Source organism: Lutra lutra, chromosome 3 (genome assembly GCF_902655055.1).
Source record: "Lutra lutra chromosome 3, mLutLut1.2, whole genome shotgun sequence".
NCBI lineage: Eukaryota > Metazoa > Chordata > Mammalia > Carnivora > Mustelidae > Lutra > Lutra lutra.
Genome location: NC_062280.1, coordinates 141,312,960 through 141,328,155, shown reverse-complemented (window position 1 = coordinate 141,328,155; position 15,196 = coordinate 141,312,960). Strand labels below are relative to the sequence as shown.

Here is a 15,196-nt window from a genome sequence, read left to right as displayed (position 1 = left end):
CAGGTGACTTACGAGGTAGGAGTCTGAAGGGAGGCCTGATGGGAGGATGAATGGCACTGAATTCGGTGTTTGGGATGAAGGAGGCCACATGAGGGCACTTTTCAAATAGCTAAAGCTTACATCTTAGATCCCATGTTGTGGAGGCCAAGAAAAACAAGGCTGTACCCACCTTGAGTCTAGCCCTGACATAAGTACAGCCATCTTGGCAAAGCAAAAGCTGGCACCTTGCACCCCCTCTCCACCCGCTCCCCTCCCCTCGGTAGTATGTGTGACATTCCTCAGCCACCCCTGGCTGCCCCAAAAGAAAAACAAATAGTTAGCTTGCAGAGATCACAATCCTGCAAGACAGGAGTCTCCCTCGGTTTACAAATGTCCTAGTGATTTACAACAAAGAAGCTTATCTTCTCCATAGCCCAATTTCAAGAGAAAAATAACTCAGTTCCTTAAGCCCTAATGTCACCCTCCCCACCATAAAACTGAAGGAGGCTGAGGCAGAAGGAAATGCAAATAAAGTTAAAATTCTCCTAAACCTAAATCTCACTAACAAGGACACTTGATGGGAGAAATGTGAAACTTTATCTCTAAACCTCCAAGATAGTGTCAGCGATCATTCCCAAGCATATGACCCACTGATACACATCTAGAGGGTCTCATGAGAAGATTTTTATTACTGGTAATGAATAACCTTTTCCCCAGACAATAGCTAGCCCCTCAAGGTCCTGGAGACCTCGCTTCCAAAATTCCTTAGAGTTAGGGTATGGAGTCAACCACCCTCAATTAGACAGAGAACACTCTCGATAATGCAAGTCACACAGCAAGGTTTATTTCCAGCTAGCTGGGGTCCAAGTATCAAAATTAATAAGCTTATTCAGAATGCAAGGGCCAAAAGTTAGAATGAGCACAAGCAAAACAAATGGGCCAACTAAGGTAGAAACCAAGGTGGTGAACCAGGGGGTCCTATTAAACCAAACCTCAAACCAGTTCTCCCGTGCCTCCCTCTCCTTCTTCCTCTTGGCTAATCCTTCTCTCATCTCAGCCATGGATTCTTTTACTACCCCAGTATGGCCGGCATAAAAGCAGCATTCTTCTAACGCGGTACATAGTCCCCCTTGTTGGAGGAACAACAAGTCAAGCCCTCTTCTATTTTGGAGTACCACCTCGGACAGGGAGGTGAGAGATTTTTCTAAATGACTTACAGAGGTCTCTATTCTTTCTAGATCCTCATCTATGCCTGCCCTCAGAGATGTCATTCCTGTTTGTTGAATAACCAGGGAGGCTCTGCCAGTCCCAGCCCCAGCTACTCCTAAGCTGAACAAGGTAGCAATAGTTAGTGCAGTGATGGGCTCTCTTTTACTTCTCTCACTTGTGCCTTTACTCCAGTGAGAATACATGTGTTCCTCGGGGTGGTAGAGGATGCGGGGCATCAGAGCCACCAGGACACAGAACTCCTCAGAGGCATTAAAGACCGAGGTCGAGAGGCACGGGGTGAGGCCAGTCTTTGAACATATCCACCATCCATTATTTTCTGGGATTAGCCACTTTGGGCCACCTCTCCCACTAGGGGTTTATCTATGGAAGTGCAAAGACTTCGTTTAACTTGCAGCACTCTCCCTAGGCAGGTTCCGTTACCGCTCACTCGCTGTAGGGTTAGACCGATTTTACGGTCCCCCCATGAACATTGAGAGGGGTTCTCATTTGATAATATATTATAGGTGGCATTTAGCCCTATTGCTTCATAAAACGGAGGCGTCACATCATAACACATCCAACATGAGGCCGTGAGATTAGGGCTGGTGGCGTTAAGGGTCTCATACATAGTAAGCATTAGTTTCCATAAGGAGTCTTCAGCGGTCTATGTACTAGGTGCCAGAGAGATTATAGGGGAGTTAGTCTGGGGTCTTATGGTCCTGCTTGTGATTTTTTTTTCCCCCTGGGTTCTTGGAAGGGGCAGGGGAAGCTGGAGGAGCCTTTCGGCCAGCCGGAGAGCCAGCATCCTATTTGGACCTACCGGAGTATTACTCGTCTGTATTGCCTCAACCTTCAATCTAACAAAAATAGTGGATCCCGCATGTCCCCCGTATTTGTAGAACACTATTCCCCACTGTTTTCCTTGAATCCAATTGTTAACCCTTTCCTGTCTTCCCTGGTCAGTGAACCGAACTCAGATCCTGTCTGAGTCTTGAGGCGAACAAGGCCCTCTAAGGAGAGGAACGGCTGTGCCTCTAGGCTTTCCTTGATTAACAAAAGCAAATTTTAGAGAGTCTGGTCATGAAACCGCCCACCTCCAATCCCCGTCATTAGAGGTGACACAGGCCCAACTCTTACAGAAGGAATATTGGACCCCCCCCCCCAACATTGTCGGCCCTTACAGTGTCCCGGGCAGGCATAGAATCCATAGCTATGAGCTAAATTGGGTGCCGTGGACTCGTAATCAGGGATAATATCCCTGAAGCAGAAGGTTAAGTCTGGCCACCATGTGCCTAGTGGGGCCACATGGGTGGTTTCGTTGAGAGTCCTACCAGTCTCTCCATTGGTCAGGATCCATGTCTGCTTATAAGGCTGATGAGGGTTGGTTCCTTTTCCAGTCGTTGAGCAGGGTCAGGACCAGCAGCCACTTCCTCATCGGACCGGATGGGAGATTCGGTGCGTCCCTGAGGTCTGGAGAGTTGTAGCTTCAGGGGATTATCAAGGTGTTGTCCCACGGTCCACTCCCTAGCTTGTCTCTGCTTGGTGGCTGGGCGTACGTGGGAGTGATGGACCCAAGGCCCAATGCCATCAACCTTTAAGGCAGTGGGGGTAACTAGAACAACCACATAAGAACCCTTCCATCTTTCTTCTAAGGTTCGGGACCTGTGTCTCCTTACCCATACCCAATCCCCTGGGACAATGCCATGTTCCGGATTTGGTGTATCCCTGGTCTCATACAAAGAGTGCACCATGGGCCAGATTTCATGCTGAACCTCCTGTAAGGCCTTCAAACTGGCCAGATAATTTGGGGTCACATTAGAGTCTTGTCTGGCAAGGCACGGACAATAATGGGGGGTGGTCTCCCATATAGAATTTCGAAGGGAGTTAATCCGTGCACATAAGGGGAGTTTCGAACCCGGAATATGGCATAGGGTAGGCGGGTCACCCAGTCCACGCCAGTCTCGAGGGTCAATTTAGATAAGGTCTCTTTTAAGGTTCGATTCATCCTTTCTACCTGCCTGGAGCTCTGGGGACTATATTCACAATGTAACTTCCAATCGGTCTCCACCGCTTGGGCCAGTCGACTTTGCTGATGAAAGCCGGGCCGTTATCCGACCCTAAAACCTCGGGACCCCATATCTGGGTATGATTTCTTCTAGCAATACCTTATCGACAACCTGGGCAGTCTCTCGTTTCGTGGGGAAGGCTTCCACCCAGCCTGAAAGGTGTCAACCAATACTAGCAAGTACTTATACCCATACCTCCCAGGTTTTACCTCAGTAAAATCCACCTCCCAGCTTCGTCCTGGTGCCGTCCCCCGTACCCTTGTACCTGTATGTAGGGGTCCCTTCTTACTGGGTTTCATAGCCTGGCACCCAATACACTGACCCACGATCTCCTGGATCTGGGTTGCTTGTCTGGGGAACCGGAGGCGGGCAGACTCAAGAATTGTCAGCAGTTTTCTTTCCTAAATGGGCGGCTTGGTGCAGGTTGGAAAGCAGGAACAGTCCTAGTTTTGCCGGTAGTATCAGTCTTCCCTCTGGATCCCGATGCCACCCATACCGATCAGGCTCTGGGCAGTGGTGGTTTTGGATCCACTGCAGATCCTCTGGGGTGTAGTCAGGTCGCGAGGGCAGGCGTGGGAGCTCAGGTGCGGGCAGGGCGAGTGCCAAAGTTGGTGAAGCTATTGCTGCCTTTTTGGCGGCCTCATCCGCTCGCCGGTTTCCTTCAGCCTCCGAGGTCCGGGCAGACTGGTGTCCAGGGACGTGGACAACTGCAACTGCCCCGGGCCAGTAGCCTCTGCACCTCTGGGAGATTACGCAGTTCCTTTCCCTCCGCTGTAACAAAGCCCCTCTCCCGGTAGATGGCGCCATGCACATGGACAGTGCCAAAAGCGTAGGGGCTATCGATGTAAACAGTCACTCGTTTCCCTTCAGCCGGTTCTAACGCCTCCGCCAGCGCAATCAGTTCAGCCTTTTGGGCTGAGGTCCCCGGGGGAAGCGAGGCACTCCAAACGACATGCCCGTCTTGGTCCACCACCGCCGCACCCGCCCTTCGCACCCCATCCATGATGAAGCTGCTTCTATCAGTGTACTAAACCAACTCACTGTTGGGGAGGGTGGTGTCCTGGAGGTAGGGGCGCACCTGGGTGATTTCTGTCATGATCTTCTGACAGTCATGCAGGGGGGCTTCTAGATCCGGGGTTGGCAGCAGGGTGGCTGGATTCAGTGCAGTTGGTTCAGCAAAGATGATCCGAGGTGCGTCTAACAGGAGTCCTTGGTAATGGGTCAGGCGAGCATTGGTCATCCACCTACCAGGGGGATGTTTCAGGACCCCCTCGATCTCATGGGGAGTTACTACCTTCAGATGCTGCCCGAAAGTGAGTTTGTCTGCATCCTTTACCATCAGGGCTACTGCCGCGATGATCCTTAGGCACGGGGGCCATCCTGAAGCTATTGGGTCTAATCTCTTAGATAAGTAGGCAACGGGACGCTTTCATGGCCCCAGGCGCTGCATCAGTACCCCTTTCGCTATCCACCTCCTCTCATCCACGAAGAAGGTGAAGGGCTTCAGAGGGTCTGGCAACGCCAGGGCTGGTGCCTTTAAGAGGGCAGTCTTAAGTTCGTCAAAGGCCTTTTGCTATTTCGACCCCCAGGCCCAGGGGGCCTTATCTTTGGTTGCCTCATACAGGGGCTTCCCTATCTCAGCATACCCCAGAATCCACAGCGGGCAGTAGCCCGCTGTTCCTAGAAACTCACGGACTCCTCGGGTTGAGGTTGGGACTGGGAGCCTGAGAATAGTCTTTTTCATGGCCTCTGTTAACCATCTGGTCCCTTCCTTCAATTTATACCCCAGGTAGGTGACTGTCTGCCTGCCTATTTGGGCTTTCTTTGCACCGGCCGGATAGCCCAATTGTCCCAGTTCCTGGAGGAGGTCTCCAGTGGCCTGTTGGCACTCAGCCTCAGTGGGGGCTGCCAGAAGCAAGTCATCTACGTATTGCTGGAGTGTAACTGAGTCATGACTCCGGCTGAACGAGTCCAGATCCTGATTTAAGGCTTCATTAAACAGAGTAGGAGAGTTTTTGAAGCCTTGTGGTAGTCTAGTCCAGGTTAACTGTCTAGAGGTTCCCGTACTGTCATCATACCATTAGAAGGCAAAAATGTGTTGACTGCTGGGTGCCAGAGCTATGCTAAAAAATGCATCCTTTAGGTCCAGGGTAGTATACCAAATATGTGAAGGGGGTAAGCGACTTAGCAGGGTATAAGGGTTGGGGACCGTGGGGTGGATGTCCTCGATCCTCTTATTTACTTCCCTCAAGTCCTGGACTGACCTGTAATCCTTTCCCCCTGGTTTCTTAACGGGGAGAAGTGGGGTGTTCCAGGCGGAGTGGCAGGGTTTCAGTATCCCAGCTTCTAAGAGGCGGTTAATGTGTGGGGCAATCCCTTTTCGCACCTCAGTGGGCATGGGGTACTGGTGGACCCAGATAGGCTGGGCCGAGGCTTTCACTTGACCACTACTGGTGTTTGGTGGGCCGCCAGACCCATACCGCTATCTCTGCCCACGCCTGAGGGTACGTTCTAAGCCAGTAATCCATCTCATGGGGCCACTCTATGGGGGAGGAGGTGTCCTGCAGGGCAAACAGGCAATGCTCATCTATGAGGGACAGGGTCAAAACATGAAGGGGCTGTCCCTAGCAGTCCATTACTTTGATGCCGTCCGGCTCAAAGTGGATACGGGCCTGGACTTTGGTTAGGAGATCACGCCCCAACAAGGGGGCCGGGCATTCAGGGATAACCAGGAAGGAGTGGGCCACTTGGTGGCGGCCCAAGTCCACCTGGCGCCTACTGGTCCATTGATAAGCCTTGGACCCAGTTGCCCCCTGCACCAGGCTGGTTTTCTGAGATAGGGGCTCCATAGGCTTGTTTAAAACTGAGTACTGGGCTCCTGTGTCCACCATGAATCCCACTGGTTTCCCCTCCACATACACAGTTACCCAAGACTCGGGGAGGGGATCCGAGTCCCGTCTCCCCTAGTCACTGTCCATTCCTGCCAGCAAAACCCGAGCGTCCTGTCCGGTCTAGCCCTGGTGCTTGGGGCATTCCTTCTTCCAATGTCCATATTCTTTGCAGTTCGTGCATTGCCCCCTATCTAGCCTGGGCCGCAGTTTTCGAGGTTGGGTCGGTCCGGCTGGACCCGGTCCCGCCCGGGCTGTGCCCTGCGCCCCTGCCAGCAGGATCTTGGCCATCTCCTTTTGCTGCCTTTTGTTCTCCCTACTCAGATGCTCTCTGTCCTCTTTCCTAATTCTTTCCTGTAACTCCCGATTTTCCTTCCTGATCCGATCCTCCCTTTCCTCCGGAGTCTCCCGAGTGTTAAAAACTCTCTCTACCACTTTCATCAGATCCCGAATGGTCATTTCTCCCAATCCTTCCTGCTTATATAATTTCTTTCCAATATCTGGGGCAGCCTGGTTTATAAAAGACGTAATTACAGCTGACTGATTCTCCTCTGCCAGGGGATCCAAAGGGATGTACTGCCTATAAGCATCATAGAGGCGTTCTAAGAACAGGGCCGGGAGACCTGCCATAAGAGTCTTTGCGGTAAACTGGGAGACGCTCCTTACCTTCCACGTTCCCAAAATCCCAATCCAGTCTATTCAAGGGGAAGCGCTCATGGATTAGGTTCGGCAAGGTCGTTGGCTGTCCGTTTTCGCCGGGGACATTCTTTCTGGCCTCAGTGAGGATCTGCTCGCGCTCTTCGGTAGTGAACAAGGTCTTAAGGAGCTGCTGGCAATCGTCCCATGTGGGGCTATGTGTATGTATGATAGACTCAAACAGGTCAGTCAGGCCCCTCGGGTCTTCAGAGAAAGGGGGGTTTTGAGACTTCCATTTATACAGATCACTGCTTGAAAAGGGCCAATACTGGTAAGATCGTTCCCCATCTGGGCCAGTACCTCCCAGGGCCCGTACGGGGAGAATGGCCACCCCGGCTGAGATGGAGGAGGATGGTTCCTCTTCTGGGGTCTCCTCCCGGTGCCTACGAGGCCTTAATCCCCACACCGGTCCCTGGGCCAGGGCTGAGGCAGCTGACGGGGAGGCGGATGAGTGAGGGGGCTCGGGAGGGGCGGCCTCTTCAGGTTGGAGAGGCGCCACAGGCGTGTATGGAGGAGGGGTTTCTTCAAAATCTAGGTCTATCAGGGAGGGGTACAGGTCCGACCCTTCCTGTAAGACAGGTTTCTTGGATGGGTTCCCTGGGAGTTTTGGTTGGGCCATAAGAGCGGGCGCAGTAGAGTGGTGGGGGGCCCAAGAGACGGCCAGCACCCGGGGGCAGGGAGGGGGATCCTCCGGCTTCTCGGGGACAAATGGTTTCAGCCAGGAGGGAGGACTCTCTACCAAAGCTTGCCACATGAAAATATAGGGATATTGGTCCGGGTGGCTCTGTAGTCTGGTCCGGTTGATCACATCTCGGACTTTCTTAATAATGACCAGAGAAAAGGTCCCCTGGGGTGGCCAGCCCACCTTAAAAGTAGGCCATTCTGCAGAGCAGAGGGTATCAAACTTACCTTTTTTTACTTCCACGCCATAATTGTGAGCCTTGGAGCGGATCTCAGGGAAGTGGTTCAGGAGCAGGGTCTTAGGCGTTACCTGAGCCTGTCCCATTATTATTACAAAAAGAAGCCAGGAAAAAATAAGAGACACAAAGCCAGCAAACACACAAATTCGAAACGAGTTTTCTAACACCCACCAGCTGGTCAGCTACACCACATCCACAGGCGCCGTCCTACTCACACAACACTCAGGAACCTTACCTGGCCGTCCAAATGGCGTCCACTGTGGACGTCGTTCTGGCACCCTTTTGTTGGGGTCGTCTCCAGCGACTTCCAGTAATGGAGCCTCCAGGGTAGCAACCCGCTCCTTCCTTCCTGTGAGAATTCTCAATTGGGACCGGGCAGAGACCTGTTTCAGTCTCTCTAGTTGAGGACCTGTTTCAGTCCTCCCTTCTTGGAGGTGGCCAATCCTCCTTCCGCAGTTCCTTTAGTTAAACCTCGGTATCGGGGAGTTGTCTGTCTCTCTGAGAAGGGTCTTAAGATCTCAGTGGAACCTCCAAATGTTAGGGTATGGAGTCGACCACCCCTCAATTAGACAGAGAACACTCTTGATAATGCAAGTCACACAGCAATGTTTATTTCCAGCTAGCTGGGGTCCAAGTATCTGCCTGGCCCAGCGGGTTTCAACAAGGACCCCGAGTACTCAAAGCTAAGGGCTCATATAGAATTTCCAGAGCACTTAACACACAACAATTGTCCATAGCTCCATTCACATCTGGCGCCACACTCGGACAGCTTACCTTTGCGTCACCCCCAGGTGGTTTAGTGAGATAACTCTTTACCAGTGCATCTAGTCCACAGCCGCCCGTATTCTGGTGCTTAGGATTGACTTGTTTTCCAAAACTTGTTTTCCAAAACTTGTTTTTCAAAACTCGTTTTCCAAAACTTGTATTTCTAGCTTGTTTTTCAAGCTTCCCCTAGTCCCTCCTCCCTCAACTCAGTAAAATGGCTTCCTGGCCTTTGAAATGGCCGTTCTCATGCCAACCCATTCTTACACTTAGAGACTTACATCATCCATAACCCCCTTTTGTTCTCACCCATGGCTGAGTCTACCCCTACTCTGCCTTTTAAAAATCCTGACTGTAATCTGGCTCAGGGTCCAAGTCCCTACTCCGTTGTGTTGGGTACACTTGGGCCCAAGCTTAAGCTTGCTGAATAAACCCTCTTGTGATTGCATCGGTGCTTGGCTCCTTGGTGGTCTCTCAGAAGCGAAAACTCGGGCATAACATTTGGAGGTCCTACTGAGATCTGGGAGACTCCCAGTACCCCACCCAGAGGGTCTTGCGCCGGCTGGTGAGTGCACTCGTTGTCATCTGTTTGCGTGCACACTTTGAGAGATCAAATCTGCATTTTTTTACCCGTAGGAATTCCAACTTGTACTAGGGTTGATGTTGGCTCAAGTGGACGCGTGGCGGGCCGTCGACCAGGGGGTCTTGTGGAAACATCCCTTGCCCCCACAGGGGGTTCGAGTCCCCCGCCATTTCAGGGGGTTAGAGTCCCCCTAAGTGGTCACCAGGGTGTTCATGGTCCCCCAAGGCAGCCAGGGTGTTCGAGTCCCCCTAGGCCGTCTGGCATCCTGTTTTTGTTGTCTGTTGTGCTGTTTGTTAAGTTTATGGGGATTTTTGGAAGAGACGTCCCTTACCCCCGCCTGGAGGACAAGATCCTCATCTGTGAGTGTGAGGAGAGCTGGCTGCTGTTACGGTGGGATTCTCCCTTAACTTCCTTTCAGTTTTGTCTTTGTGGCTGCACTGGATGTTTGTCTTTGTGAGTGTGTTCTTATTGTCATTGGTGTCTTTGTCTTGTTGTGGTCATTGCTCTGCACCAGGACCCCGATCTAAGTGCCTTTTGCAGAATAATAAGCCTTCTAGTAAACCCAGGTTGCTGGGCCACCCCTAGCAAAGGGGACTCTGATTTTATCTCTCTATATTCCTCCTAATAGATGTGGGGCTTCTCCCTCACTCATTTCCGTGTTAAGGGCTATAACTGGAGCCAACTGGGGTTAGTCTAACTCGAGACAGAGACTTTAAGGAATATTCCCAAGCAACTGCCGAAACTCCTTTTGTTTCGGGGAAATTCCCTGTCTTCTCTGGCCCGACTTAGACTGCTTAGCCCCTCCCCCCTTGCTGGTGGGAAAGCATGGCGTCTGCTCCTCTGTTGGCGTTGATGAGCTCTAGAACCGGGAATCATTTCTCTGCCTCCTGGCAGCACCTTGTTCCTTCTGTTTCCCCCTTCTCCTGTTTCTGCACCAATGTGCGTGCGGCCTGCATGACCGCCTCTAGATCACGCACCACGGCTCCTTCTCTCCTCACTGTCAAGGAGCAAGAAGAGCAGCCCCTGGACCTAACACCCCCCACTCCAGATCCTCCCACCCACGTCTCAGGTAAACATTCAAAGTGGAGTGGGCCCAGGTGGAACGTAAATCAGTATTGGAATAAGTTAAGTTTGTTGGTTTAATTAAGTAGACATGTCTTTGAAGTTATCAGCAGTAAATTTGAAACTTCGAAATTTACTGAAGGTCAAATAAGCTCGTGTTATTTGTTAAAATTTGTTAGCAAAGAGATGACTAAACTGATGGTTAATTGTCTGTCTCAAAGTTTTAATGGGTAATTGCTGAAATAGCTTTCAAAGTCTTTGGTAACCTGAAACTTTAAAGTTTTGGTTGGATGACAAATGGAATTAAATTATGGACATCTAGGTCTTAACCAAACAGGATAAAATGCTAAGTCATTAATTACTGGATGTAGGTTTGTGCTTTTGACTTCTTACTGCAAAAAAACTAAGAATATTTAAATCTGTTGGTAAACATGTTTTGTGCTTAACCGATTGATAAATTTGCCATCTAAAGAATTCTGTTATAACCGTTCACAATTTGTTAATAACGGACTATAGGTTAAGGTGTTTCTAAGAGTACAAAATGCTAAGTGTAACTAAGACTGATGGAAATAAAGGAAGCAACTCTGTATGTAGGAAAGTAGGAGATATGTAAGAAAGATTTAAGGAATGGGAATACATTTTGTTGAGGGTAAAAGAAGGTAATTTTGTCCTAGATGAGATGGTTGTTTGGAAGGAAATGGCTTGGGACAAAACCTGAATGCAAAAGAAAGTTGTAGAAGGTTTGTGAAGGGAAATCTTCAGAAAAGGAATTTGGGTATGGTCAGGATGGACTAAGATTGAAATGAATGGGTTTTAAAGGTACATTGGTATAAGACTGAAGTTCTCTCTGTTCAAAAGGACAAAGTTTTCCTAGATTAATTGATCTGCTGTTAAGAAGAAAATGTAAATGGTTTTCTTTTTGCCTGTCCAGAAAAACCACTTTCTCATTTTGCCTATATCAGGGATAAGTATATCCCTAATTATATTTAGGCATGTTGCCTTAAAACTTTATAAGATTTTAGCAAATGTTGAGAAGATTTAAGTTGTAAATCTCTCTAACTCATGCTTTTCCTTGGTATGCTAAGTTACTCATGAAGTACTGCTAAACCAATGATAAACCTTGGGTTACATTTGGGTAAAGGCTATAACTATTCTAGACATTCTATGCATTTCCTAAAGTTTTTTTTTTTTAAAGATTTTTTATTTATTTATTTGACAGAGAGAGATCACAAGTAGGCAGAGAGGCAGGCAGAGAGAGAGGAGGAAGCAGGCCCCATGCAGAGCAGAGAACCCGATGTGGGGCTCGATCCCAGGACCCTGGGATCATGACCTGAGCCGAAGGCAGAGGCTTTAACCCACTGAGCCACCCAGGCGCCCTATTTCCTAAAGTTTTAATGTTTTGATAGATCATCACTTGATATTGTAATTATGGAAATGTTATGTGTCACAGAAATAACCTGATTTCCTTGCCAGCTAAATTGTAAACTCTCGTCTCATCAGCTCTAACCATATCCATTCCGAGTTTTTGTCATTTATAATTGTTTTAATTCTCTTGTAAAATGAGTTTTATCTTAAAGGAAATTTATATAAAGGACTTTCAGGACAAATACAGATATATGATATACTTGAAAATCCCAAAACTGAAATGGGTAAGAATTTCTAAAACTAACTAAAGCTGCATTCACCAGATTTAGTAACATGGGACTAAATGAACTAAAAGATTATAGTGTTGTATCTGTTATTTTAGACATTGCTGGTTCTCTAATGTTTGTTCTTCCAGACCAAGAAAACTTTTTTCTTAAGATGTCTGTGACTTACAGAAATGGACAAATATTTATTTGCAAATGAATCAAGGCATTCAACTTTTCTCTCTATCTGAACCCTCTGAAACCAAAAGGTATCAGTAAGTATTCTTCTTCCATGGCAATCAGTCATTTGCATAAGTTCAATAAGAATCTGTTCTCCTTGTAGCAGGACACCATTAGAAACACTGGTTATTTTACCAAGGCTTTGACTGGAATGTCATATTTGAAAAGACTCAGATATGACCAGATAGCTTTAAGGAAGCTATTTTTTTTTTTAACAGATGTAAACTATTTATTGAATATTTGCCACCAAATATTGTTAAATACATTATCTTGCAGCATATCGCTTTCAAGTTAAAATGTCAAACAAACACCAATATTTACAATTCTTTTAAGGAATGTTATATAATGACACATTAAGGCGTAAATTCTTTTGGCTTATAATTCTTAAAAGAATGATAATAGCAAAAGTGATGCAAAATCTTCAGTGTGAGATTATGATTAAGCTACATTTTACAAAAATATGGTGTAAGATGGCAATAATCCCATTCAACATCCTGGATTAGATCCCTTCAGGAGGGACTGATAATTTATACAGTCAAACTTTAAAATTTACAGATAAAGGCAGTCCAATACTGCCACTGAGAAGTACATCTCTTAACATATACAACTTTCAGGCCACAGTTTTGAAGGTCTGAAGTATCAAGTTGGTTTGATGAATTAGTCGGTTGGCACTTATGAACACATTTATTGCCTTGCCATCTTTAAAATAGGTTTTCAGAGTATCACTGAAACTTTTGGAGTACTTTACAAATTCTTTCTTTTGGTGTTCAAGTGCCCTGCGGTTCTGGTATTGATACTTCTTGAAGACATTATTCACCGTGTCAAGAAGTTCTTTTAAGGTTGACTTTATGAAACCTGGAGCCGTAAAGCCCTTTGGAACTGTTGGCTGGATACCTTGCTTACAGAGTTCCCAGCAGCCTTACCAGGCGAGTAAAGAATATCACTCCCTGGCAGGGGCAGGACCTCAGGAAGAGGAATTCGCCCAAATCGACAGGTATTGCAGGCATGTCTGATGGCAAGTACGTGGCTTGGCTTCTGGCCCGGAGAGGCTACTAAAAGTTCAACCTAGAGATTCCTTGTAAGAAGTTCCAGCAAAGAAGATTCTAAAAGATCTATATGATCACACTCACTGTTCTTGCTGAGCTTATGTAAATAATTAGGCCAAGTTTGTTAAAACTGGACTTGTTTTTCAAATGAATTAGTCCTGATTTGGCTATCTCTGGAAATGAGGGTTATTTTAGAGAGAAAAATTAGTTTTAATAACGCACCTTTATGGGTGTTAAATTCTAGATTTGGTTGTCTTTAAATGTTTGTTTACCTAAGCTAGATAACTTGAGGTAAACTTCAGAGAAGTTGCATGATAACTCGTGTAGACGATCTTGCCTTTGCCAGTCAGTCAGCCCCAGAGATAAGGAGGAAACTTCAGAAAACTGAAGGATTTGAAAGGGAGAATCTGACTGAGTTAGTGGGAATAGTGGAAATAGCCTCGGAGGACTATGGGTCATGCTTGCGGGGGACGAGAGCTGTCTTACAGACTCTGCAGGAAAAGGGTATCAGGTGTCAGCAACGAAAGCACAGCTTTGTCAGAGCCATGCCACTTATTTAGGCTTTGGTCTCCATGAGGGAGTTCCTTGGGACGGTGGGCTGCTGCAAGCTGTGGATACCGCGGTTCCCGGAGATGGCGCGACCTCTCTACGAACTAAGGGAGGTTTGACTCAGGCTCTGGGGCCTTGGCAAAGGCCAGTAGTCTATCTTAACAAAAAAACTAGATCCAGTAGTGGCTGGGTTCCCCCTTGCCTTCACATAATTACCGCCACGGCCTTCCTGGTCAAGGATGCAAATAAATTGACTTTGGGTCAAAATCTCATCTTGACCACCACTCACGCTATCGAGGGCCTTCTCCGGACTCCACCAGACCAGTGGACGACAAACACTGGAGTGATGGGGTATCAGGTCCTCCTCCTTAACGATGACTGATCAGTCTGTACTCCAGTCACTGCAGGCATTATAGTCTGTCTAGCCCACGCAGAGATCCTAACTGCCCACACTGAGACAGAGACGGAGCTGACCCACTTCCTTAGCAACCTGGGGACTTGGTTTGGATGCGCTGCTACCACGTGGAAAACTTGGAGCCTCGCTGGAAGGGACCCTACATTGTGATCCTGACCACTCCTACCGCTCTCAAGGTCGACGGGATTACTCCCTGGGTCCACTACACCCACGTCTGGCCAGCTGACCCACATGCCATTCTCAAGGACTTTGTTCCAGAATGGAAAAGTCAGCCCGACTAGGACAATCCCCTAAAGCTGAGACTGTGCCATTCTCATGTACCCCACTAATGTTACTTATATTATGCCCTCTTCTTACACCAGTGCGGGGAATGAAAAGTAACCCTCATTATCCTCCTTCTCCTCTTTACCTTTGGGCCCTGCATTATCAATAGATTAGTATCTTTTGTCAGAGACAGAGTCAGTACGGTTCAACTCATGGTACTCAGACAGCAATACCAACCACAGGACTTTGTTGCTGAAGCCAGCTTGGACCCATGATTGGGTCCTACCTTAGGTTCCTCTGAGAGGGAGAAATGTGGAAGCCAAGAAAAACAAGGCTGCACCCACCTCGAGTCTATCCCTGACATAAGTACAGCCATCTTGGCAAAGCAAAAGCTGGCACCTTGCACCCCCTCTCCACCCGCTCCCCTCCCCTCGGTAGTATGTGTGACATTCCTCAGCCACCCCTGGCTGCCCTAAAAGAAAAACAAATAGTTAGCTTGCAGAGATCACAATCCTGCAAGACAGGAGTCTCCCTCGGTTTACAAATGTCCTAGTGATTTACAACAAAGAAGCTTATTTTCTCCATAGCCCAATTTCAAGAGAAAAATAACTCAGTTCCTTAAGCCCTAATGTCACCCTCCCCACCATAAAACTGAAGGAGGCTGAGGCAGAAGGAAATGCAAATAAAGTTAAAATTCTCCTAAACCTAAATCTCACTAACAAGGACACTTGATGGGAGAAATGTGAAACTTTATCTCTAAACCTCCAAGATAGTGTCAGCGATCATTCCCAAGCATATGACCCACTGATACACATCTAGAGGGTCTCACGAGAAGATTTTTATTACTGGTAATGAATAACCTTTTCCCCAGACAATAGCTAGCCCCTCA

The 15,196-nt window shown here is 47.9% G+C and overlaps 1 pseudogene; it reads right to left on the bottom strand.

Annotated features, from left to right (window-relative positions):
* Positions 1–801: 801 nt before the first annotated feature.
* On the bottom strand, positions 802–8,833 carry LOC125095629 (uncharacterized; annotated as a pseudogene).
* Between the last annotated feature and the right edge of the window lie 6,363 nt (positions 8,834–15,196).